The following is a 25,583-nucleotide window of genomic DNA, read 5'->3' on the forward strand; positions in this document are numbered from 1 at the left end:
GCCCACTGGTCCCTGGATCTGTAGAGTTGGTGTCACAGGCTGAAACAGCTGGGCCCAGTGAGGATTGCCTGTGTGTGAGTGTGAGTTTGAGCGTGTGAATAACTGTGGCGCCTCGGGCTGCTCGCCAACGTACCTTCCCCTGCAGGTAACCTCAGGCTTTGAGGGGCGGCCCAGGTCCCTGGCTGTTGTGGGAGGCTTTAATTCATAAAAGGCTGGAATGTGGAAAAGAAAGAAAGCTCGGGTCTTGGCTATGGAGGCAGGAACTTAGCGGCAAGGCCTAAGTTCAAGCAGGGACAAAATCCAGGTATTCAGCATGGGAAAGGGAAAAAAAGGAAGAAGAGGGTGCTGGAGGTAGGGAAACCTGCTCTTGGGCATGGGAGGAAGAAATTGGGCGCTGAGGAAGTTGGATGCAGTGACAAGTGGAAGACCAGATCTGCATACGGAAAGGAAAATCTTTCTGTAGGAGGTTTCAAAGATGCTTAGAAGACCGTCTTGGATATAATAGGAAGAAAACATGTGACAGTGGGGAACTGGGTGCAAAGAAGGGTGTAAGCTGAGGACTTGGGCGTGGACAGCGAACTCAGGCTGCGAGGGACTGGCAGTGGCACATAGGCTGCGTTCGCCTGGGGGCGCGAGGGGGCGGAGCTCTGGTTTGGATCTGAAGACTGTTCCCTAGGTCACCCTGGGCGCGGTGGGGGTCGGGAAAGCATTCCTCCCTTGAGATGGGATTTCAAGTTCTAGGAGGGCGTTACTCTGCCAGCTCCAAGTGTCTGGGTGTTAAAGGTCCCGGCACCCAATAGGGAACATCAAGAGTGGAAATCTGGAAAGAGGAACCCGTCCAGATTCCGTTGGAGCCCTCTTGCACAACGTCCACAGGGACATCTGCAAGCTCACAGCGTCACCCGAGGACGTACAAACCCCTAGGCCAGCTAACAGACTAGGGACCAGGGACGCACCCTCAGATGTGTGCAGGTAGAAAGATTTGTACTCCCTCGACCTTTATTTGGAAGGTGGACGTGGACCCAAAGCTTCCCTTTGCTCCTCTGGATACTCAGCACTGTACTTTAAACCAGATAAATCAGGCAGCCTGACTGGTATTAAAAACAGCTAAATCCTCCTGACGTGTGTGTGTGTGTGTGTGTGTGTGTGTGTGTGTGTGTGTGTGTATGTGTGTTTGTGTTGTTTGTGTGTGTGTGTGTGTGTGTGTTTGTTTTAAGACTTTCTATTCCCGGTTTTGTTGTGTTTTAGGAGATAAACTGCAGTTGAGTCCACAAGATTGAGAGGAGTTGGTGTGACTAGAAGTCCGTTCACTGTAAAGGTGAGAATTCATAATTTCTCTTCTTCTGTACTTTCTTTGATGTGGCCATCCTGCCTTTAATTAGTTTTGAGGGCAAGCTAAGATACTGCAATGGAATGAGTCAAGAATATTTCCAATGATAAATTAAAACCGCTTTATTTCTTTTAGCCTAGCGTCTTCTCTGATCTGCAAGAGACTATATTTGGCCAGCAATTATTGTAGTTCTTAAACATAGCCTTTAAAAATTGGCTAAAAATTTGAGGTTAACAAAAATAAAATAGAGCAAGTGGCTCTTTTTACTTGAACTACCCTGTATTATTATTCCAAGTTTGTTTTCTGGAATTACACTAGTATGTCAGGAGATTGGAATTTAACTACCTTCAGATTCAATAAATGAACTGGTGGCTGTTCATTATTGGGCTTGAAACAGCCCTTCTTTCAGAAGTTGGGGTTGGATGGAGACAGAAAATCAGAGAGGTATAAGAATTCAATGAATCCAGTGAGATCTAAAGCCCAGGGCATTAAAATCAAATCCAGAAGAAACACACTAATGCCTTACATTGTAGTAACAATAATTCTTTGTTGTTGTTGTTGAAAGAAGAAAATTTAATACATAATTAATGCAGGGAAAACTTAAAATGTTCAGTAATGCATTATAACACATAGAAAAAATATTGCAGAGAGTATGTTTGCATTCACTGAGAAGGAAACTAAAAAAAAAAACTGTTCCTTAGTTTTGCCATTTTAAATACAGAGTCTGATCTATTAACTGTATTTGCCATCAAGGAAAAATAGCCCAGTCATAACTATTGCATAATACTGTGTAAGAACATGGCCATGAAAATGTACTATCAAAACCAAGATAAGCTTGCCGCTGCTTTTATTTGTTATGTTTTAAAGCAAAGACAGGTATGAAAGTAGGATTAAGCATGACAGATTCATACACTTAAAGCTATACTATAAAATGTTCTTGAAATTACTGATAGAAGTAATTAACTCATCCACAAGTTTGCTCATTTCTTTTATTCTAGTTGAGTTCTAAGTTCCCTGGTAAGATATAGGGAGCCTCCTGAATACTAATAAGCAGGAATCTAGAACTACAAATTTGAGAAGTGAAAGTGCGCCTGGGGTTGGGATTATATCCTCATTTATCACAAGAAACTAAGGTTTACAGCTTACTTATAATTTTTTATTTAAAGGCCAGAATGCTTTAGCTCAACTGTTCAAGAGAGACTGTTTTTCAGCTTCTGATCTAATCTTCTTATTTATTTTTGTATTTATTTTTTTCAATTGATTTCTCCTGACTTTTCAGGAGAAATTTTTCTATTAAAGTGTCATGAGAAGGAACAGATTCTTTTAGCAGGCTCAAGGCCTGTGTCTCTTCGAGAATAAGCATAAACCATGGTCTTCTTCGAAGGCTCACAGTTTCATTTCTTCCAAAGGATCCAGCTTTGTTCTTTATGGGATTAGATTAATTGGTATTTTGTACCCCCACATGCCATTTTTTAAAGGGCCATGCCTCCCTAAAACAATGCTGTTTCCCCCATCCCACCCACTGGTAGCTTATCCTCGCCTGTGAAGGGCCAGAGGAACCATGGAGGAGTTAGGATACTAAAGAACAAGACAGGGACATGCTTGGGTCCTGGGCAGGGGACCTTTCCTATTCAGATTTCTCTAATTGAGAAGTCACTTTTGTATTTAGCTTCACATCTCTGAAGCCTGTGTTGTCTCTAGGAAAGCAGAGTTCTACCAGGAATTCTTTATCTTGCACAGTTCCACCAGGAATTCTTTGTCTTGCACTTCTGAAGTTATCTGGAATATGGGTCATAAGAACCAGTTGAATCTCCTCAATGGTAGTTATTTTCACCAAAACAGCTTTTTAGGACAAATACTAGCACTTGCCGTTCTGCTCATCTTATGGGCCCAATAAAATGAGGAATTGAATTGGATAAATATGTTCAAATAGGATGATATTGTGAAAATAATCTCATTTCATAAGACAAACCAATAGTTGAGAATAGTGATTGCATTATTAAGGACATGTACAAGGTCAAACACCCCTACCCTTTAGCAAGGTGGCCTTGGGCAAAGCTAGTTTTCTCTAAAGGTAAAATGGTTAACAATTTCCATCTTATAGGGCTAATAGGGCTGACACAAACCACATATAAAGAACACAACACAATGCTTTATACAGAGAAAATTCTCGATTCTGATGGTAAATATAATTGTTATTTGCTTTGCATGTAAGAACTATTATGAACTGTTCTTTTAGTAGTCACGAGATTGTTTATATTTCATTTCCACTTTATAATGAAATAATGACAAGGCATATATCCAATCTGTTCTTCTTTTTAGATTTATTGAAGTAAAAATGTCCCAAAAAATCCATGGCGGTTCTGTGGTAGAGATGCAAGGAGATGAAATGACACGAATCATTTGGGAACTGATTAAAGAAAAACTCATTTTTCCTTATGTGGAATTGGATCTGCATAGGTAAATGAATTATTCGTCCATGAAGCTAGCAGATTCAGAAAGTTTAATCTAAGTTATTTCAGGGTGCAATTGGCTTTTAAAAATAGATGTAGCCATGTTTTGTGAACAGGCTTAAATATACCTAATGAACCTTCTAATTTAACATTCTAGTAGAAAAACTGGATTTATCATTATCTAGAACTCAAGAATCATAAGGGGAACAAATTTTGAGGGCTTTCTTACCTTGATTCCAGTGATGGTTTTATTTGTAATAAATCAGTGCCCACGAGTAGCACAATGTATTACTTGTGGAAGAGAAAAAAACGAGAGGGTGTAAAAAATAGTAAAGTAAATTTTATCCTTTCAATCTCAATTTTCTATCATTCTCTTAATCAGTCAGTGGATGTTTCCTTTTCATTCTTGACCTTTCACCCTTTCATACAGCTGCTGCACTGAAAGAACCCTCATGGTTCTCTGAGACACCCACCTCAAGCCCCAGTTCCCTTAGGTCATCTTTGTCTCTTTGTCCCGTCTTTACAGTGTTTGGGGGCAGATGTGAAAGTATGTTCGTAATTCTCTCATTTTTTCCTTGTGTCTTTTATAAGCAGCTCTTGTTTTTGAACATTCAAACTAAGTAGAGGCAGAATGTTTAAAAAGGTGAAGTGGCTAAAGCCTGGTATAGTACAACACGTTTCAGTCAAATTGTTGGCAACTATTAAGTGTCTGTCTCCATCCAGAAGTATTCAGAATGTGTCCTGAGGACCCGTTAACTTGCTTTGGTTTAGACATTCAGTTCTCATGCTGTCATTAGACGCCCTTTTTAATTGTTCTAAAATTAAGCTGCTGATAATGTCTGTATTACAGCCACCATGTGGTGTAAAGACTGTGCTTGTAGGAGTCCACCAAACATATAGGAAACAGAGCATAAAAAACAGTTTCCAAGTGGGTTGAAGAAGCATTTCACAAACTCTCTCCTTTTTCAGAACTTTTCATGACATTATGTGAACTTGCAGGGGTTTACAAGGTCCAGAATAATAATGCTAGCCTCTTTAGTATAGACTCATAAGGCCTTTTAAAGGGGTTTCTTTATGCCTAGGCAGAAAAAAAAGTCAGTGGCTACAAACTAAAGAATTCTTGCAAGTTCAAATAAGTTTTAAGTTGTTCCAAAATTGCTGTTATTTCTGCTTCTTTTTGAAAGAAGTGTAGTGATTGATTGTTTTTGATTTTGTTTTTTGATTTTTTATTTTGTTTTTGTTGTTGTTTTTATGAAGACTCAGTAGTGGTCCTGGCTATTTATTTCTTCTTTTCTTTTAGAAATGTTAAGGGAAGCAGAAAATCCACTAATTTTCTGGTAGATTCTTCTGATGAGAATCATACCTAGGAACATGAAAACTGTGGCCATCCTTCTGGTGGAGTTGGGATTAGACGTTGTCTATATTCAGCATTTTCTATGCAGGAAGATAAGAAAGTATATGGCTTTGTTAGATTTATGTGAATTATCTAAAGTTGAAGCATTAGACATTTTTTTTTTATTTGTGAATCAATCAAGATTGCTATTTCTGTGTTTGCATCAGCAGTTGGGATATCTAAGGAAAGAAGATGTGAAAACTAAGAACAGAAATCTAGAGACTATTTGGTTTAGCAATTTTTTTGAGAGCTGAAAAACTTTAAATTCTTAGAGAACAAAATAAGTTATTCTATTATTTTATTTTTACTACTTTCCATAAAATCATGTTTTTGTGTTCCATGAACAGCCAACATTCATTCAGCTCTGAATGACCTGCAGTATGGGTGTTGGTGTACGTTGAACTAAAACTTTCTGGTGCATATGAAACTGATGATGGGTTCTACTACTTATCCAATAAACTGCAGGCTTGTTTCCAGAACATAGAGACTTGCCCAAGAATTAGAGGAAGGTTCACCTTATGACTAACTGGCATAAATGAAGCAGTCATTAGTATTTTTTGCACAACAGTAATCTCTATACCCTTCACCACTTTAATGTCAGAATACAAAACATCCTTTAAGACTTCCACACCTTTATTTTTCAAGCACAATATTTACTAAGGGAAAATTAGGTAGTGCTTAGGTTTAACTTGTATGCTAATTATATAGAGGGAAGCCATGCCAAAGGGTTGTTCATGTGTTGTTATTGCCTCAAGATGGTAAAAAATAGGGGGCAATTTGGCAGAGTTCATTGTTTTCCATTCAATTTCCAGATAGACAACTGCCCACTAGCCTAGTTCTCTTGACTCTTTACTTCCTTCTTGAATTGTCAGTCATCTTTTATGTTTAGAATACATCAGTGCTAAAACTTGACAGATTTAGGTGTCTTTGAGGCCTTTATCTTCTGCATAGCAACCTCTGTGTGTCACCAGTGGGGTCATGGATTATAACTTATTTATTTTCCTGAAGTATTGATACTTTTTTCCCTTTCTAGCTATGACTTAGGCATAGAGAATAGTGATGCCACCAATGACCAGGTCACCAAGGATGCTGCAGAAGCTATAAAGAAGTATAATGTTGGCATCAAATGTGCTACTATCACCCCTGACGAGAAGAGGGTTGAGGAGTTCAAGTTGAAGCAAATGTAGAAATCACCAAATGGCACTATCCGAAATATTCTGGGTGGCACTGTCTTCAGAGAAGCAATTATCTGCAAAAATATCCCACGACTTGTGAATGGATGGATAAAACCCATCATCATAGGCCATCATGCTTATGGGGACCAAGTAAGTCATTTGGGCATAACTTTCCATATATTTTTACATGACCCAGCAATTCTGATTTATATGGGTTTTTATCCTTATCTTTTGGTTTCTACACCCATTAAGCCAAGTTGCAAAATTTAGAAATTCTAGTATGTATAGCTGTATATTTACCCACATTTAGGTAGAGGTAAATACAGATAAACTTACTGTAGATACCCATCTCAAAACATGATTTTTGCCAAACATGTTTTTTTCTTTCTTTATCCTTTTGTTAGTTATATCACACAAATGCCCAATTATTTTTTATTTTTTTATTTTTTAGTAGTATCATATGATCCAACCAGGTCAGTGGTTTTCAATGCTGGCTGCATAATAAGATCCACTTATGAATGATTCATTGGTTTGGTTAGGTTTAGCTTTACCTTTTTGGTTTTTGTCTAATATCTGAGTCCCATCTCCACCAGCTGAAATCTGAATTCAGGCTTTTGAATCAGTTCCACAAGTGATTCTAATGTACAGATAGGGTTGAAAACCACAAAATATGATATTAAACATGATAACTGGCTTAGTATTTAAAAGCAATCTAGTTAGAACATTTTTTCCTACTTGAAAACCAAAAATGGATTCTGTATTTCTATACAAATAGACTCATTGCCAAGTTAAGCAGAAAAGCTGCCAATTAAACAAATTCCAAATTGTATTGAGGCAGGTTTCAGATTTTCATAGAAAGAAGCTTATGTCTTACAAGAACCTTAAAAACAGGAATTCCCTAATGCTAAAATCCAAAATCTGCACTTCTGTGTAGTCATCCCTTTAAATGGTGTGGCCAGGGAAGATGTTTCTGGGGACAGGGTTTCCAGCTCAGTCCCCAAGAAGTTGGTTAACTTTGTTCCACCCTGTGGTTCATACTGTCCCTTCATCCTGGCCAGGCCCCTCACAGGTACCAGAGTCCCAGGCAAGGATGCATAGGTGGCAGTTCTTACCAATTCAGTCTGTCTTTTTTTTTTAATTGTAGCATCAGTCATTTGTAATAATGGACATTCTGTTGTTTAAAGTCAAGATTAAAATTTTCAAATGCCAGGTTGATTTGCTGTGTAAATGTGTATAAACCCTATGCAAAGCATTTACAGTGCCTTGATGTCTCAGTTCTTCCCTTTGAGAAATGGAAACAAATCAGCAACCCATAGTTAATGACTTTATATGTCATAAGTGTTCTTTGTAGAGTAGATATTTAATCTTTTTTGTTATCTGAATACTCTTTTACCTACTGTTAGTATTACTATCAACCAATAGGTGTGGCTGGTGCTTGTTAATTCCTAACTCCAAGTCTCCCAATTAACCCAAGTCTTTGAGTAAGTTTCAGTGCACGAATGACTTGTGAATACCTCATGTGTACCAGGCACATTTCTCCACTGGAATGGCTTATGCTCATGAGGGAGGTGAGCAGGATTTGGGGGGGGGGGTCATCAACTGTCACAGCAGCTTCCAGATGATTTTTTTCATGTGGACAAGTGATAACTGGAACGACTGAGCCCTGAAAGTCTAAGTAATGATCCCAAGTCTCTGGATTCAGGATGCATTATTTTCATTATATCACACTGATATCTTTGTAAGATTGATGTGAGAATCAAATGAGATCATCTTAAAGCATTTGATACATAGTAAGGACAAAGCATCAGCTCTATCATCATTTTCAGCACAAGTAGTATTATAATCCTCCCTGCAGGACAGCTTTCTCAGCCCATGGGCCAGGTTGTATCTCTTCATCACCTTGCAGCATTTTTATTGATTTATTGGCTTATGACTCTTTCTGACATTTGAAAACTCTCTGTCACTTCTCACTTAGTATTGTCTTTATTAGGTTGGTAAGCTTCCTAAAGAAAGTATCTTGTGTTATTCTCTGTGTTCTTTGTATCAGTGCCCATAAAACTGTCACATACATGGTAGCCTTCTAATAAATACTGACTGACTTTTTAATGTGCATTACCACTAACTAGAGGAACTCTGGACTATCTTGGTTTCTATCTCTTTAAAGATCTGCCAGATGTGGTAGCCTGTAATCCCAGCAACTCAGGAGGCTAAGGCAGGAGGATCCCAAGTTCAAGGCCAGCCTCAGCAACTGGGGAGACCCTGTCTCAGATTAATTAAATAAAAAAGACTTGGAATGTAGTTCAGTGGTTATGCACCCCTGAATTCAATCCCTAATAACAAAAAAAAGGACAAGCTATATTCTCTTGTTTATCTTGGTGTCTTCTTGTGCTCATGTGTGTTTCTCTCTCTCTCTCTCTCTCTCTCTCTCTCTCTCTCTCTCTCTCTCTCTCTCCTCTCAGATATATATATATATATATATATATATATATATATATATATATATATATATATATATATTTCCTTATAATTCCTATTGGGATATTTTTCTTTTCTTAATACCTTTTTCCTACTTATATAGTACAGAGCAACTGATTTTGTCATTCCTGGGCCTGGAAAAGTAGAGATAACCTACACACCAAGTGATGGAACCCAGAAGGTGACATACCTGGTACATAACTTTGAAGGTATGTATGAGTCCATCATAAGCTACATCTTCTTTTTTTTAAAAACAAATGATTTAGAAACATTATTACTGTTTTTTTTTCAAAATTAGTATGTGACTGCCTAAAAATATAACCCAATTCTACACTTCTACAGGACCTAAAATCTAACTTAAAAAGTAGTTGGTTCCATACCCTCCCATGGCATGAATAAAGCATGAAGGGGTTAGTCACTTAACTGGAAATGCATATAGGCAATGACAAGGAGACATTTATGCATTTGTCTTAAAATATGGAGGGAAGATTTGCAGGAATATCTTATGCACAAATGGTATAAATTAAACATTAATAGCCCCAAATCATCTGTCATGCAATCCTACCCTTTGCTCTGGTGGGGTTTGTATTTAGAAATGGTTGCATTATTTGCTAAGATTTTCTCCTTACCCTTCTGGGAATTTATCCTGTGAAAGTGAAACATTTGTTTTTTTGATTTTTCTTCCCTGGCAGCTTCAAAGTTTCATTAGGGCAATCCCACCCAAAAGTTGTTGATAGTACTCATTTAAACAAACAAATTTAAAAAATTTAAACAAACAAATTTTAAAAAAAGATAACACCTATATATCTTTTTTTTTCCTTACCTCCTTTAAATAATGTCATCTTAATAGAATCTACTTCTGTGAGTTTCAGCACCCTGGGAGTTGGTATGGGTTCAAGTTTCAGAGTTCAACTAATAAAAGTTGTGAAACATGAATGATTACATGTAGCATAATTATTTCCACCAATTGCAGTAGGCATGCTCAGTATCCTTCTGGAAATTACAAGAATTTTCATTTAGTATTTAAAATGCAAATCTCTCTCAATAATTATGGGCTGAGTACACCCTTAAGTTCAAAATACATGTTGGAAATTGTTAAAGTACATAAAAAACAAATTCAAAATTATTTGCCCATTTGTGAGTATATTTCTGTCACATTAGCAGGTTTTTTAAAATATTTTTTTAATTGTTGTTAGACTTTTATTTTATTTATTTTTATATGCAGTGTTGAGAATCGAACCCAGTGCCTCACACATGCCAGGCAAGTGTGCTACCGCTGAGCCACAGCCACAGCCCCCATATTAGTAGTTTTTGGTATTTCAGTATCTTTGGGATCCTGAAGACCATATGCTTTTCTTATTTCCGTGGCCCTTCCAAAACAAGTTAGACTATTCTTATCTAGAACTTATTTTCATCCTATCCTGTCCCTTGAAAACTTCTGAACTGTTCATTTTGGAAGACTGCCAGGGAATTGAAGTCTAGGCTCAGCCAGGGGAGCCAAGAATTGGTATTTTGGTTGTGGAGATTCCTTTAACCTCGTTCCAGCTATCCCACGTTTACTTTCTTTTTTTCTCTCATTGCTCCCTGCAGTGGGTGGTGGAGTTGCCATGGAAATGTACAATGAAGACAAGTCAATTGAAGATTTTGCACACAGTTCCTTCCAAATGGCTCTGTCTAAGGGTTGGCCTTTGTATCTGAGCACCAAAAACACTATTCTGAAGAAATATGATGGGCGCTTTAAAGACATCTTTCAGGAGATATATGACAAGTAACTGCCATTCTTTATTCCTTTTTCTTTCTTTTGTTTCCAAGTAAGCTGGCATTTATGGTATAGAATTTACATTTCCTTATCCCTTTGATTCTGTGACAAATCAAGTGAAAATCTTGAATAATCCTTAAATTACATAAGAGCAAAACTAAGATTTAGCAGGAGTGAAATAAAACCACTCTGAATTGCTTTTGGAAAATAAACATGTTCTAAAAAAGGGCCCATCCTTAATTTTTCACAGAGCCAGGATTGTTTAGTATTTGACTAAAGTACCCTGTTAGTGATAGAAAGTTCTGATTTATCAAATATGTCAGTTTATGAGTCAGGCCCATTTTCTTCTTTCTAAAAATCATTGTAATGATTGAAACTCTACCTTACATGGTCTTTTGAACTTAAGTATAAATTTATAACAACCTCGGGCCCAACAACCTGTGAGGTGAGCCTGTGTTAACTCTTCAGTTCAGATGCAGTTTTTCTGGATAAAAAAATCTTTTCAAAGGCATTTTGATTCCCTCTTCCAACCATCCATCTGTACTAAGCCTAGAAACTGTCCCATAGTATATCTAGTTTCCTGAATGATATCATGTCATTGGAATATCTTTTATTCTCTTTTTTATATTATTTTTTCTTTTCAACACCAAGATTGAACCCAAGGGTGCTTTACTAATAACCTATACCCCAGCCCTTTTTATTTTTTATTTTGAGACAAGGTCTTGCTAAGTTGCTGAGGGTCTTGCTAAATTGCTGAGAAATTGCAATCCTCCTGCCTAAGGCTCCTGGGTTGCTAGAATTATAGGAATAGACCACTATACTCAGCTTCCTTTGCTACATTCTTAAAAGACTCTGAGTCTCAAGAATATGATCAGTACTATATTGAAAATTAGAAATTAAAGCAATAGTTGGGTCAGCCTACTGTATCACACCTTTCCTGCAAGGTGTGACAGGTGGCCAAATTGGGGTTTCATAGCCAGAGAATGCTTGAGCAGAGATTTAGCCTGTGTTAGAGTCCCACATTTGTGCTCCGTCTACTGAAAAAGGCTGCTCCCTGTCCTCTTCCAAGCCTTTGGGAGAAGCAGATGACAGCCCTGAAAAGCCAACTTCTTTTTTTTTTTTCGTGTTTGAGATTTTATTGGCTGTATTGAGAATCAGTACACTGACATTTCACTTTGTACACAATTCTTAACACACGTACCGGAAATCTAAAAAGCTTTATACTGTGATTCTTTTTCAGTTATTCCAGTGACTTTCCAGCTTTTAATTTGGAGGCAATTTTTTCTTAATAGAATATCAAGTACCAGTATCTTTGAATGTTATTACTTAGGTCCCACTAATTCAAAACTTTGTCACACACAACATACTCAAATTTTTCATCTTTCACAGCACATTAAAAATATTAGGAAAACTAGACTTCCACAACCAAAGATGTTACAGAGTACATATGACAGCAATGATCCAGTAGTGGTCTTCTTTAGGAAACAATTCTACTAAAAAACACAGGAATAGAAGTAATTTAAAATATTCAAGACATTAAATGCAATACTGTGACTCCAAACTGCCATTTAATATGCTTTGTATTGTAGGATATAAAACTAAACCCCCCACCTATGGAATGTTAAGCTGACACGAAAGACAGTCCAAGCCTCCCATAATTCAATATCCCACTATTTTCTGGTTGTACCCAAAAATAAACAACCAGCAAATGATTTCACTTCTAAAAAAAAATCATTTACACTTAAAAAATGGGATGAGGTGGGATTCCCTCCTTTTTAAAAATGTTTCTAGAGCTACTAAAAAACTTGCATTTACAAAATAGTTGATAAAAATATTCCTCTGGATTGTACAAGAAGGGAGACGGGACCACTGAAAAGACATGGTGTATGATTAATCAGACTTGGCTTCTTTCTCTTCTGCTTCATCAGAGGCTGGACTCTCCTCGTTTTTTGTTTCTCCATTTTCTGCAGGTAAATCTTCTTTAGTTTCCTGGTTAGCCACTTCAGCCTGTTTTCCCTTTGCTCCCCTTTTCCCTTTTTGAACTTTTTTGTCTGATGATTTATCCTTGCCCGCCGCCTTCCGGGGCTTGGCGTCCGCCTTGGCAGGAGCAGGCTTAGCCGACAGGCGGGCCGACCTCCGCTTGGGCTCCTCCTTCGCCACGCCTTCGGCCGAGCTGACCTTCCTCTTGGGCATCCTGGCGGCGCGCGGGGCACGTGCGAGTGCTGCGAGCTGCGGTGCGCAGAAGCCTTCCGAAAATGCGCTGCCTAGCTGCTGCTACTGCTGTGGCTCCCGCCGCCGGAGCTGCTGCGACCCCAACTTCTTTTTTAATTGTTCTAATTTTTCTCTTGTTTCTTAGGCAGTACAAATCCCAATTTGAAGCCCAAAAGATCTGGTATGAGCATAGGCTCATCGATGACATGGTGCCTCAAGCTATGAAATCAGAGGGAGGCTTCATCTGGGCTTGTAAAAACTATGATGGTGATGTGCAGTCAGACTCCATGGCCCAAGGTAAGGAGCCAGAGCAGCAGGTGGAGGTAGATGGAGCCTGTTAGCCCTGAGGTCATTCCATGGTAGATCTATAGTTTGGGAAGAGGGATTTCATAGTCCTTAGTTGTAAAACTATGAAATGCTAGTGCTACAAAGCACCCAGATCCATCATTCATTTTCTGACACATAAAGAAATTAAGTTTAGATGGGGAAGTGAATTATTCAAGGTCACAGAGGAAATAAGCAGGGGTTTAACACTGCTGGCTCCAGTCTTATGTTAAACTCACCTCATCCTTTTTTTCCTTGAAGTTTTAAAATGTCCAACAGGTAGCCAACTACCTGGTCCAGAAGTCACCCCCTTTTCCTGCATTCATTTTCCCTCTGGTGATATTATGAAAATCAAGTGTACTCAGGCAAGGAGGAGCAATAAAGTGAGTGGCCTGGGTTGTCGGGCAACTGTGAGCAGTATTTCCAGGAGCTCATTCACCTGGCAACAGGTCCTGATCATGCCCCTACTGCCAGCCTTGAATCAGGCTGCTTTGTTACTGTGTGTGTGTGTGTGTGTGTGTGTGTATATAAATATATATGTGTATGTGTTTATGTCTGTGTGTGTGTGTGTGTGTGTGTGTGTATATATATTTTAATTTAAGCTTACTGCTTAGCTTTTAACAAAGGGGATTGTACAAAGAAATATTGAGAAAAGAAGTCCAGGGCCATTCACAGAAATTCCAGGAACCAGGTACTTCATGCCAGGGGAATTGGCCAAATCAACAGAAATTCTCCTTTTCCTGTTTTCCTCAGCACCAAGTTGCTGCTCAGTTTCAGTTACTCCTGGTAGCTGTAGGAACTTGACTCTCCCCAGATGAATGTTTGCATAGGCTTTAATTATGTTTATTTTCTCCCAGGAAGTACTACTTTTTCTCTTTGAAAGTTAAACATCTCTAATCAGTTTGAAAATCAGTAGACCAGCCCCAAGATTACTTTTATATCAGATAACTGAATTACACAACTTTTTACCAACACCACTCCCACCTCCTCTGTCTCCAGATCCTTGGTGGTTGGTACTAAATACATACAGAAAGGTGCACTGCTTAGTGGTGACTCCACAGAAGATGAGGAGAGCTATTCCTTGTCATTGGAGTTCTGGGAGAGGGACCCAAAGTTATTCCATGTTTAAAGGTTCTCATGGCAATAAGAAGAGAGTATCAAAAGAAATATTTCAGATGTAAATGTCCAGTTATAAAAGTTTAAAGGACTATGAAGCAAGAGATCTAAGTACCATGGGCCCTGATAAGAGACCTACTCAAGACCAGAGTCTGGTAGATCAGGTGATCTCAGCTAAATAGATGAAAACCAGCCCAGCTATCTTTTTGTTCATTCAACTCTAGAGACACAAACTACTTCAGACTCAGGCCATTTCATTTATGTCCTCAGTTTTGATAATGACATAAGCTTATATCCTAATATTAATAAATAGACAAATTCACCATGGTAGGGTCCTGAATTCTCTAATCAACTTAATTTGAGTATCTATGAAGCCTCAAAGAAATACAGTGATATGGAAGGAACTATTAATTCCACACAGAAATTTTTTAACTGGGCTTAAAGATGACCAAAAACTAAAATGAAATTAGAGTAGATCCACTTGATCTCTGCCCACACAAAAGTAGCCATTTGTTTATTTATTGGAAGTTTACATTATTAACTTAATGAGAACTCATAGGTGGTGGCACAAATGGAGAAAGGGTCCCTTGAATTCAAGTGAAAAAGTGTACATAAAAAATAAGTGAATTAACTTAACTTAGAATATGGTTATTTGAATAGGAAACCATGGAAGAGAATTGTTTTGTTGAGGGTATTACAGAGAACAAGGAAGAGCAATTAGAATGTTCTTGAATCTAACCCATCCTGTATTTATGAGCCTTTTTCCCATCCCCATGAGTTTATAGTAAATTGAAGGCAGGAGACAACTCTTTAATCCTTATTTCCTCAGAATAGCAGAGTATCTACATATAATAACAACAAGATATTGAGCTCTTACTGTGCAGATATTTTTCTAAGAAATATGAATATATATTCACAAATTATATGTATATTCATCTAATCCCACAACAACACAGTAAAGTAGGTCCTTTTATTATTCTCATTTTACAGGTAGGAAAACTGAGTCAGAGCAGATATGAAGTCACAGAATAGGGTGAAAAACAGGCAGTCAGACCCCAAACCCTCCATCATGGTGCAGGTACCAGAGATAAATGAGAAACAGCTCAGCTTCTCCAGATCCTTTGACTCTGAGATCTGGATACTTCATTTTCTGAAAGGCAGAGGAGCTACCAATGACTCCATGTGCTCATGCTTACTTTGCTTACCAAGACCTGACAAGATTGAGTCTTTTGCTCTCAATGCTGAGAGACCAGTCTTCTCGCAGATGGACCAGTACTTAATGCTCTGCCACCTACAGGTTATGGCTCCCGTGGCATGATGACTAGTGTGCTGATTTGTCCAGATGGCAAGACAGTAGAAGCAGAGGCTGCCCATGGGACAGTAACACACCACTACCGCTTGTACCAGAAAGGACAGGAGACGTCCACCAATCCTATTGGTAAGATGGTGTCTACTCCTACATCGATTTCTGACAAGAGAGTGTTCTCCAAAGGAGATCTCCAGAGGAACTCAGGCACATTCCTTAGGCTACTCAGTGTTTTGTGTGAAAAGTCATCAGCAAGTAGCTAATGAATTCTACTAATAGGAGCTATTTTAACATGCTTAATAATGTTCTCAAAATGTGCTTTTCTATTTTGTAGAAGAGTATACATTACAGAAAAGAATATTATCAACAAGTGTATCAACTGTCCCTAGAGCAGTGAAATGTCACTGGAGGCTACACATCTAAAGTCACATGGATAGATGCCTCCAACAAGGTGTCACGGACAGCACTTTAAAAAGAGATAGCAGCCTAAAAAGAGGAGACCAATGTAGACATGTAGACAAAAGATATAGAGACCTTTTCTAAGACAGAAATACCTTAAACATCAAGCTCTAGTACCATACCATTAAAATGTAGGTTTTTTTCCCACACTTTTTCTTAGTGCATTATAGTTGCATAACGGTGGGGTTTGTTATTACATATTGTCCGTGCGCAAAATATAACAACAAAACTTGGCCAATATCACTTCATAGCACATTCCCCCTCCCTCCTCCCACCACCCCCTGGTCCCTTTCCTCTGGGGTTTTGGGGTATTGGGGGGGTAGTTTCTATTTGGGAAAGTATTTCCAGCTTTCCTAAAACTTCTGTCCTATATGGATATCATCTAATAAAGCCCACAACCTAAATTTTTTTAAATGTTTTGTTTGGGAGAATTGTGAAAGATTTGGGAATTCTTAGACCTGGGATGACTGTTTCTCTTTTTTAGCTTCCATTTTTGCCTGGACCAGAGGGTTAGCCCACAGAGCAAAGCTGGATAACAATAATGAACTTGGCATCTTTGCAAAGGCTTTGGAAGACGTCTGCATTGAGACCATTGAGGCTGGCTTTATGACCAAAAACTTGGCTGCTTTCATTAAAGGTCTACCCAAGTAAGTATAAGATGCCCTGAACTCTGTGGTCAGATTGCCATTTACCCTCACCAGCCTCAAAACACCAGTGTTTTTTGTAATTATGTAAATTGATATCCATCATCCTTTTTAGGGGTCAGTAGACATTATGTAGTGTCAGACAGTAAACATTTCAGATTGTGTATGTGTATGTGGGGGGGGGTTTCTGGTGATTTAACTCAAGAATGCTCCATCATTGAGCTATATCTTTAGGATTTTTTTTTTGGCAGGGTCTTACTAAGTTGCCCAGGCTAGCCTTGAATTTGTGATCCTCCTGCCTCAATCTTCTGGTAGCTGGGCTTACAAGCATATGCCACCAAGCCCAGCTACATTTTAGTTTGTGGGACATACAGTCTTTTGAAAACTATGCAAATACTAAACTTGGCATCTACTGTTGTGGCAGGAAGGTGGTCATAGATAATACAAAGATGCATAGATACAGCAACTTGCCAATTATACTTTTGTGTACAAAACCAGACTACAGGCTAAATTTATTCTATGGCTGGGCTATAATTTGCTGATCTAGTTAACAATAATTGAATGAACAACTTATTTAATTTTAAGAAAATGATAGTCAATTAGGAAAAAAGGGAACTCAGAGTCTAGCTAATTCCATCCCATTATTTTCTTTAATTTACAAATGAGACAAATAAGTAGCGCAAGTATAAGATGTTCATTGATTACTATCACTTCCTTAAGTTCCACTAACCTTCGGTACAGTGGAACTTACTGTGCATTGATTGCCTTGGGCTTTTCTGAGGACATGGTAACCAGTATTCCATTGCATTAACTGCTAATCAGATAACTCTCTCAAAGTCAGAGTTAGTTCCCAGGACTCATCTTAAGAAATTTTAGAAAAAATTAACACTAATACCAAGTCCCAACTGGTATATCCTCAGAGATTTCAGTACACCCCAATAAAGTGCATATACTCAATCACTGCAAATTTCTTAACTTGAATTTCCATCGAGAATACAATGTTTGAAATGTTCCAATCTGTATAGTATATGTAGTATCTATAGGATCTTTTCAGCCTATTTGATGGGCATGTACCAGCATGATTATGTCAGTTAGTCCATTCTTTTTTGTTTTTCTTAAATAAAACACTGATGAAAACAAGAGCATTTAAGCTTTTTTAAGAACATGTAACGGTGAATGAGAATGTAGGTAAAGCATGGCTATACTCTCAACAGATTTTGTTATTTCTAAGAATTAAGGAGTAGGATGAGTCTGCTCTCATTGGATTAGTCTAAACTGAAACTTTTGATAGTTTCAACCTCAAAGCTACATGGCATGGAACCTACTGTGAATGTTTGTGCTTCAGCCTCCACTGCAGGATGCCCAAGACTGGGTCAGCCCTATGAACTGGAAACATAGTCATTGTCTGTATTCTTGTAGCTTGGTAACATTAATCAGTTGACTTCTAGAAATAGATAGAATACTGTTAAGTAGTGTTTTTAGGATTTTTTTTCTCTACCTCCTACAATATTAGAAACAAACTAAATTTCCATCTTTCCTTTTTTCTCTCCTTTTAGCGTACAGCGTTCTGACTACTTGAATACCTTTGAGTTCATGGACAAACTTGGAGAAAACTTGAAGATAAAACTAGCTCAAGCCAAACTTTAATTTCATGTCTGGGCTTAGGAGGATAAGTAGTCTTGGTAACTAGGTCCACAAGTTTACATTTTTTTGTATTACACTCACAGGTTAAAACAAAATCAATTTTATAATTTGTAAGCTGGCATTGATCTTTTCTATAAGTTTACACCCCTTTTCTTATATATACAGTAATTGCCACCTTCCTGAACATGGAAGGGAACTCTTTTTAAATTGTGTTTTATTTTCTAGAAGCAGCCTAGGAGTTACTTTCATATTCAATGTTATTCCTTCACATGTTCCAATATAAATGACCAAAATCAAGAGTGCTCAAAAGGGTTAACAATAGCCACAGTATTTGTTCCCTAAAATCTGTATAATATAGTACTTTACTCCCTTTCCCTGTTGTCCATGACTGTGGGCACTGGGAATTTTGGTGTTACAGATGTCCCAGTATGTGAGGTAGCTACACATTGAACTTGCACATGACTAGAACAAAGAATGCAAGTGTAACTAAAACATGTTGAAGTCACTGCAGTCATTTTATTTCAAGAGCATAGTGAATGTGTCCAAAGTGCTAAATACTTTTGAGGACACTGGAGAGTTCAGAATGCAAAATAAATACTTCCTAGAGGTTTATCTTCTGTATTTGTCTTTTCTTCCTCCTCCTCTGGCCTGAGGATTTTGCTACCCTAAATAGCATTTTATCCACGTGCAATAATGTAAACTGTACCTTTTTTGGACTTCTCCTGGCCTGTTTCATTTGTTTTATATAAATATGATTTCTCAGAGGTTGATATTAAACACTATTCTAGTCCAGTCTTCATCTGAACTGTTAATTTTAATTAAAATCAAGTGCTAATGACTCTTTTCTGGGTTTTTATTTATGCTTATGCCTTATGCCTTATTCTGGCTCCTTGCCATAGGGATTTGATCTGGGGTTGGGGGGCGGGGAAAATCTCTGCTCTCAAGAATTAACTGGGGGGGAGGGGGGATGGATAAGTAAACAGTGAGAGGTGGATCCCACTACATCGAGAGGAATGAGAATGGCCAAAGGTCATTACTAAAGGAGTAATTAGACAATAGATTCTGTCTATGCACCGCTGAGGAGTTCAGGCATTATCTTAAAGGTTAGTAGGGGGCCAATGAAGCCTTTTAAGAAGGAAGAGACTTGATTATATTTTCATTTTTAAAAGTAGCACTTAGGGCAGCTCTTTTAAAAAAATAGGTGATGAGGGGTAGAATGGTGGGCACATAGAGAGAGGAAAACCTTCTAGGAGGCTGTTGGATTACTGCAGGCAGGAAACAGTTAAGACCCAGCTGGAGCAGTGGCACTGAGAACTGGATGAATCCCTGAGATAAGTTAATGAATGAGTACTGGCAGGGCACATGGGGGCTGAGGGAGAAAAACAAGTCGAGGAGGCTTCCCTAGCTTACCATACTTAGAGAAAGGCTGTCCATATCCTAGCATCTTTGAGAGGGAGGCCCTGTGAGGTTTTGCACTCTCATGCCTCAGAATTCAGTGAGCTGGGGTGGATATCTCTTGGCTATTTCCTGACAAGCTTAGAGTCAGGCCACAGACACTTCCTTAGCATACCGTAGGCCCAATAACACATGGAGTTTTTCAGACTCCTGTGGGGTAGAGCTAACTCAAGATGTACATTTGACCGTTTCCTCAGTGCTACCCTTGAGGTACACCCCAGTCTAAGCTCTAGAGCCTTGAACAGCCCCACACAGAAGAATATCATTAAGCAGGCAAGGCCCTATGTCTTGGGCAATTTATCTCCAGTCAAACTGAAGTTAGAAGGCAAGGCACGTGAGCTCTCTTGAGGGATGAGGGAATGGGATATCCATTCTTCTCATACAATCAACTATGTCACTCAGGCAATAGGAAAAAAAGCATTGCATCCAGATAAAACTATTCAAAAAATAGGCAATAAATGTTTTTCTCTCCCATACAGATTTTTTTTAAAGTTTATATAACTATAGTTATGAATAAGATTTTACAAAATTTAGAATTAACATGCCATTATATTTTGTTTGGCTTTGAGAGCATTGTAAACTGGTAAGTTATTTTTTGGCTAGTATTTGTTCCAATATAAAGATATAACAACGAATCAATTTTAACATTAACGCTTCTAAATCTTTTTTGTTTAATAGTATAAATTTGGATTAGAAGGACAAGGAACATCAGTTATTTTACATAATTCTCTACTTGCATTTAATTCTCACTGAAGTCTTAAGAGATTGTACAACTGTTTTTAATTAGAAACCATAAAATTAGACTGATTAACTTAGAGTTGGAGCTGATATTACCTTAAAGCCCCTTGATGTCCAACAAACTGGTGAAACTTAAGTTCCTTCATATTATTGAACCTTTGGCCTTTCAAATTACTTCAACATTTAAAGTTCACATCTAAAAAATTGTCAAATAAAATATATTTTCACTCTCCTCATCTAAGCCATCATAACTATTAGAGGACCCAGTTCCCCTTCCACTGATATGATTTGAATTAATTTAAAAAGCAGGACTGGGGATGCAACTTAATGGTACAGAGGTTGCCTAGCTTGCATGAGGCTTGGGTTTGATCCTCTATTATCCCTTTGCTCTACATAGCAGCCCATGTTTGTTCAGCATTTCATGGGGAAGGTAAATGGGGCCTTTGATCAAGATTGCAAAATACATTGATAGCCACTAGTGCTAAGGAATCTATAACAGATCGGGCTCTTTCCACCATCTGCCTGTTTCAGGTTTGGGTAAAAGAAGAAAATATTGAATGTTTTCTTTTGCCAACAAATGATAGCATGGGATTGGATGATCTTTAAGTCCCTCTATCACTCACAGATCCTGGGAGTTCATGAGTGCTGCTCCACTGGCCACCAGGATCAGCATCTTCCAAAAATACTTAATATTCTAAAATAATCAGATGAGCAGATGCTGACCAATACCTCCACAGGGTAATGGTTTATTCTGAAACAACTAGAGAGTCCAAATAGTTGACATGGAAAACATTGATGGTAGGAAGATCCAGGGACAGAAATGAAGAGAGTTCCAGGCTTTGAAATTCTCTAAATGTTGCAGATACTGTTCCTTAGGAAGAATTTTTTTACTGAAAATATTTAAGTGTTAATCTTAACAATTAGAATCACAGCTATCCCCTGTGTTCTACATGAAATTTTTCTAAGACACCATCTCATGACTTCCTATCTCCCACTTCAACATCTTTTTTTTAAAGAGAGAGTGAGAGAGGAGAGAGAGAGAGAGAATTTTTTTTAATATTTATTTTTTTTAGTTCTCGGCGGACACAACATCTTTGTTGGTATGTGGTGCTGAGGATTGAACCCGGGCCGCACACGTGCCAGGCAAGTGTGCTACCGCTTGAGCCACATCCCCAGCCCCATCAACATTTTTATATAATAAAAATTTCCCTGAAATTAAGAGTTTGGTTAAAGAGAGAGGATTAGAAGCTAATCTAAAAATAATAATGAAATCTTGATATTATGTCAACACTCAGTAAAATTGCTGTAGTCCTATCACTTCTCTCATATTGGAGGTTTTATTCCACAGTCCCTATTTTTTAATGTTAAGGAAAATAACTTCTGAATTGCTGATTGCTCTGGAAAAAGAAACAACTTTGAATTTCCATGATATCTCAGGCTCTGCAGGAGTAGAAATTTGCAGGCATTGTAGCATTGTTTATAACTTTTACTTTTGATGCTGTTCCAAATTTACAGAAAAATTCCAAGAATAGTGTGAGGACATTTTTACTATTCCACCATTTGATATATCATATTCTCTCCACTGCCCCATGCATGCAAATATGCTCTCCCCCTCCTCCCCCACACTCCCTGAGCTATTTTAGAGTAGTTTGAAGAAATTTTAATCCTTTGCTCCTAAATACTTCAGTGTGTATTTTCTTTAAAAACACAAGGATATTCTCTTATACAAACACAGTGAAATTATCCAAATTGGGAAATCTAACATTAATACAATGCAATACAGTCTCTATTAAAATCTCAACAACTGCCCCAGTGATATTTCTGGCTTCCCCTGTTCACCTTCAGGATCATACGTTGCATGTAGTTGTCATGCTTCCAGTCTATCAATTCAAAACCAGAAACTAAAGAATACTTTATTTTAAATCTTAGAATCTGCAATTTGGAAAACAGCTCAGACAGTTCTAAATCATGGTTTCAAAGAAGTAGGGGAAGCAAGAATCTTTCCTGGGCAAGCAGTTCTGAATTATGACAAAATGGCAAAAAAATTTTACACAGGAAACTTCTATTGAATACTGGGAAAGCACGGGCACTGTTAGGTGGGTAGAAGATAGAGAAAAGAATATATGTGCTTAGTAAGAATATCTGTGAAACTAGAGCTCAATAACCTCTTGACCCACATCTTGAGTCTCTGAACATGATATAATTATCTGGTCATTTCAGATGCCTGCACTCAAAGAGTGGAGGTGGCCAAAATTCACATTCCCAGGTTCTCAGGCATAATCTGGAGATGCACATGAGTGCTACTTCCTTAATGGTGTGTGCAAACGCGTGTGTTTTGCAGTACTTTGGACTGAACCCTGGACTTCCCATGCTAGGCAAGCTCTACTACTAAGCTACAACCCCAGCCTTCCCTCCACTTCATTTTCAAAAACTCTTCTGGTGTTGCTTTCACCTGATTTTCCTTTTTATTTTCACACTCCACTTGTCTTAAATAGGTCCTCAGCCTTTCTTTGTCTTCCTAAACCTTGATATTTTTTTAATAACATAGGCTAGTGTAAGGTGAAGGAAAATTTTCTCTCTCCTCTTTGAAATTTCACTGAAATAAACAGAAAAAGACAGATTAAATAGGAGAAAAGGCATGCAAACTTGTTAACGTACAAAAGGAGAAAAATCACAGGAATGAGATAAACAACTCGTCCATTATTCAGAAACTTTCCATTATTCAGAAACTTATATACTCCCCTTGTTCTGGTATATAAGGTGATGGAGGTGAAGAATGGGTGATAGTGAAACATCTTTAAAAATCCATGGGCTTAGAGAACATGCAATATCCTGAGACCTAGTCCCTTGGCCCTGCAGAACAGACAATGGGTTGTAAATGATTCTCTGTGGGTCCAAAGTAGAGGACAATGCAGTGTGACAGAAGTCTGCCCAAGTGTGTTGACAGACTTTAATCTTTATACCCACCATATGTGTTTAGTTTTCTCTGGTTAATGATATTTCTGTAAAAGGACTAAAGACAATTATTGTGCTCTTCTTTGGATGATCAGGTGAGGTAGATAAAGGAACTTTCAGAGTGCACCAAAGCAATATTGCACCCTTAGTGTGTAATAGTGGGGAGAAAGGGGGAAGTGTGCATGGTGTTGGTTTGCACCAATACTGGTAAAGTTATCTTTGCTCGATTGGTTAAGGTAGTTCTTGTTTCCTCCACTGTGGATGGACTGTTTTCCCCTTTGTAAACACATAGTAGGCAGAGATGCCATGCATGCATCATCAAACTTCACTCATAATTTACATATGATATAATTATAATCAGTGTTTATATTCCACTGTAATGAACAGATTTTTCTTCCTCTATTTATCCATTTATTCCTTCATTGACATTAGTGTGTACTCACAGATTCTTATTTTATTCCATGGACTATAATCCATCACCATCACTATATATTTTGATGTTTCAATTGCCTCAGAGTTGGCCAGGTGTGAATTTCATCAAGTAGGGTCCTGAGAGAACTGTAACATTAAGTTTTTTGTAAGCAGTTAATTTGACAAGAGAAAAATACTTTCTGTATATATTAGGGCACCTAACATCACCACCCACTTTCTTAGTTGACACTTTTTCTGAAAGGGGCTATCACACACAATCTTCTTTTTCTACCAGTAAAATGTCTTTGTCCTTGCCTTCTTTCTAGATCTGACCTCCCACCAGCCCCACCCCAGTGGCTCAGCAAAAATTGTTGTTGGGAGATTGCCATTTTCAAGATGGGATCTCCAGACTACAGACTTATTTAAAAACTTAAAGGTAGCATTAAAAGTCAGGTCTGGATTAGAAACATAAGAGGATACTAGGGTGCTGGGACCACCAGTTCCTAACCCTTTGGAGAAATGTGGAATCTACTTTTTGTTGTTGTTGTTGGTACTGAGAATTGAACCCAGGAGTGCTTAACCACTAAATTATATCTCCATCCCTTTTTATATTTTATTTAGAGACAGGTTCTCATTGAGTTGCTAAGTGCTTTGCTAAGTTGCTGAGGGTGGCGTGATTCTCCTGCCTCAGCTTCCCAAGCCCCTGGTATTACAGGTGTGCACCACCATGCCAGGCTTGGAATCCACTTTGAAAGTTCTATTTTTAAGAATGAATTAGAGGAGCTAGAGTTGTGGCTCAGTGGCAGAGCGCTTGCCTACCATGTGTGAGGCACTGGGTTTGATTCTCAGCACTGCAGATAAATAAATAAAATAACGGTCAATTGACAACTAAAAATATTTAAAAATAAGAAGAGGAAGACAGAGAAGAAGAAGAAGAAGAAGAAGAAGAAGAAGAAGAAGAAGAAGAAGAAGAAGAAGAAGAAGAAGAAACAACTAAAATCTGTGGGCTACATGATTACATGATAATCCATGGAGCAGGGCAAAGTAGGATTGGGACGGGCCCTGGAGGGCTTCAGGGCAGCTAGCAGTGTTCTATTTCTTGACAAGGGTCATGATTCCTGGAGTGCCTTGTAGTAATTTACTAAGTTCTACCTTTATTTTGTGTGGTTTACTGTATCTCTTTCTTTTGAACATGAAAAGTTTTTAAAAATGTACCAGGAAACCTATTCTGAATCCCTTTGAGTTAACTGGCATATGATCATGTTCTCCTGGAATAAAGCCCAGAACCTTCGCCCCAGCGCTGGCTTACCTTCCTGACAAACCTTTACTTTGCTATCAAGAAAGTGACATCATTTATTTCAGTCACATCATCCTCAATCTTTTCAAATATAAGTCAGAAAGTTGCTCTCTAAGAAAATGTTCTGGCATCCAACTGGAAAATTTCCTAATCTTGATTGGACCATACACCAAGTATTATTTCTAGGGACCTCTGGGGCTTCTTAGTTGGTTTTATGGACCTTGATTTCCTCACCTTGGGGAAGCTTTGATGCTTTCTTGTTAGAAACATTAGGGGTTAAATCTTTCGTTTGGTTTCTGAATAAGAATAATTGTTTTCCTGGTTGGCCTTGCTTTGTTTTGTCTGGAAAAAAATGTCTTGAACATTATTTATATGTTCAGAGGTTAAGCTTTAAGATATATTCTAACTGAACTGAATTTTCCTATTTTTCAAAACATG

The 25,583-nt window shown here is 38.1% G+C and overlaps 2 pseudogenes across 1 annotated transcript; one reads left to right on the plus strand and one right to left on the minus strand.

The window, feature by feature from the left end:
• Positions 1 to 19,128, plus strand: LOC144373196 (isocitrate dehydrogenase [NADP] cytoplasmic-like; annotated as a pseudogene). Its single transcript, XR_013432931.1, has 10 exons — positions 1 to 57; positions 1,249 to 1,318; positions 3,653 to 3,790; positions 6,210 to 6,501; positions 8,930 to 9,035; positions 10,417 to 10,594; positions 12,942 to 13,093; positions 15,534 to 15,674; positions 16,486 to 16,648; positions 18,202 to 19,128. The product of XR_013432931.1 is annotated as an isocitrate dehydrogenase [NADP] cytoplasmic-like (transcript).
• Positions 12,426 to 12,908, minus strand: LOC144373197 (non-histone chromosomal protein HMG-14 pseudogene; annotated as a pseudogene).
• Positions 19,129 to 25,583: the final 6,455 nt, after the last annotated feature.

The sequence above is a fragment of the Ictidomys tridecemlineatus genome, unplaced genomic scaffold (assembly GCF_052094955.1).
Source record: "Ictidomys tridecemlineatus isolate mIctTri1 unplaced genomic scaffold, mIctTri1.hap1 Scaffold_295, whole genome shotgun sequence".
Classification (NCBI taxonomy): Eukaryota; Metazoa; Chordata; class Mammalia; order Rodentia; family Sciuridae; genus Ictidomys; species Ictidomys tridecemlineatus.